General features: G+C 38.8%; 1 pseudogene; it reads right to left on the reverse strand.

Moving 5' to 3' along the window:
* Positions 1-1,279: 1,279 nt before the first annotated feature.
* LOC105502734 lies at positions 1,280-1,699 on the reverse strand (annotated as a pseudogene).
* Positions 1,700-2,244: the final 545 nt, after the last annotated feature.

Raw genomic sequence — 2,244 nt, forward strand, 5'->3', positions numbered from 1 at the left:
CCCAAAACAAACATCCTACAATCCCCAAATCTAACAAGGTATATGTGGTGAGATTCCAAAAAATGTTTGAGGATGCATTTCCTTTCCTTCTATTTCAGTACCTAAAATGTGTGCTTTTTTGAGAGGTCATTGGTCAATATGTGTACATTTCAAATAAACCATATAATTTTACTAGTAAGAAAGCCAGTAGTTAAGTTCAATTTAAATTGGATTTCACAAGTTAGTAATTTAAATCCTTAGACAAAGTTACAGAAAGTGCATCTTCTTGTTTTCCATCTTCATATAATGTTAATTTTTTTGGTGTTTATACCTTTTAAAAAATAAAAACAGCCAAATACTTAAGCAATATGTACATTTAAATTTTTGGTGGTGGTTTGTATTTTAAAAGAAACCGCTTCCTTATGATTTGTGTCAAGTTCTGGTGGAAATGCTTACAAGAACTAGCTAATAAACAAAAACAAGAGAAGCACATTGAAAATACTGATTTACTTTTGTAGCAAATGGTTTTTCTTTGAAGACTAACAAAGACAGACAAGACCCATTAAGGTAAAGTGGGCTATTTCAAATATTCAACAGTTTACATTTTTTAAAAATTATTTTAAGAGTTAAGCATCGGTATCCACTGATAGCAATGTAATACCTAATTTACGATGACCTGAAACAAAACAAACGCCCATAAGGAAAAAAAGCTATATTTTAATTTTATCTAAATTTACTTTCAGTCAATAGTTCAGTAGCATTTTCCTCCCAATACAATACTCCCTCTCTCTATAAGGCTGTTCCTGGGAGCCAGACAAGTTTAGGTAATAAGGGAGTTAAGAGAGTTAAGTGCTTGCAGTTTTAAACAAACAATAACTTTTTGTGCTTCCCTCTTAATGTGCTAATAGTTGTGTCAAAAAAAAATGCAGTTCTTAAAAAGATAACATTTCTGATTTGTTTATTATCTGTAACCTTTGAAAACTAATTATATGAAACTACAAAATTAGCAAATGTCTTGAAATCTGTAGATAAAACATAAATTACCTCTAATTTCAAACTCTCGTTTATTAGTGTACCACTCGATCTTTAAAAAAAAAGAAAAAGAAAAAAAAAGCGGCTCCAAAGATAGTCTTACACCATTCTTTAAAAAAAAAAAGGAAACTGTTCCTTTTAACCTTACACCCGTCCCACACCCCAATTTCAAAACATCATTTAATTGTCTTGGTCATGGACATTTCCAAGATGAGATTTTATATTTCGCTCCCATAGTTTCTGGTTATCAGAAAACCCATGCTTTCCTTTATTGGAGTTTGGTCCAGCTGATGTGTATCCATCTTAATCTTCATTAAAAACTGCTGCTACTGAAAGTTTTTGGAGCAAGAGTTGGAACAGTTTCTTTAGGCTTACTTGATCCAAGTTTGAGGGATATGGCTGACGCTTTATTTGTCTTCTGACTACCTATGGCAAATCCAAAGTTGGGGATCTTTGTAGGCTTGTTGGGAGGTCTGCAGCTTCTTCACGGATGGCTTCTCAACGCTGGGAGGTCTGCAGCTTCTTCAGCTGATCGCTTCTCAGCGCTGCGACTGGAACTTTCCCCTCCATTACTGGAAGAAACAGTCTTAGATTTCACAGGTTTTTCTGCTTCTTCCTCAGGTCCTCCGGCCGCTCCAGCTTGCTGCGACTTTTCAGGCTTCTTACCTCCTGCCTTCTTGGCCGCCATTTTTACCGCTGCGGCCTCCTGGGAATCCACTTCTTAATTGAGTCCACTAGCCTCACTCTGTGTACTTAGGTTTTGCCTGTGGTTGCATACCTGGTTCATCTGGGCCACACTCAGGTCATGTGAGCTTTAACCTGACCAGGCTCATCTCTTCAGCAGCCGCACAGAATAGGGAGCTAACCAACTGCGGTCAGTTAATTGGGCATGAAGCTTGATCTTACAGAGGTGCTCCGCTTTTAGAACACCTCTAAGGCGCCTTTTCCCGGCTTCCTTTAAGGAACACGCATGCTCGCGGAAGCCATTACAATCCCGTCATGGAGCAGCCTATGCTATTGACCAGCCTGGAAGTCATTTTTCAACTCAAGGGGAGAAGGGTGGGTTTCTGCTCTCTCCTTCACATCTGAAGTATACAGCAGAAGTTGAGGGAAAATGATGATGAGATGCTCCAGGGGAGCTGGGTCCAAGGCCTGGTGCTCACCAAAGATGGCACTACTCTCAGCATAGTACAGGAAGGCAGTTGATGGAACAAGGCGAGCTGGGACAATCTC

The sequence above is a fragment of the Colobus angolensis genome, unplaced genomic scaffold (assembly GCF_000951035.1).
Source record: "Colobus angolensis palliatus isolate OR3802 unplaced genomic scaffold, Cang.pa_1.0 Scaffold80, whole genome shotgun sequence".
In the NCBI taxonomy this organism is placed as follows: domain Eukaryota; kingdom Metazoa; phylum Chordata; class Mammalia; order Primates; family Cercopithecidae; genus Colobus; species Colobus angolensis.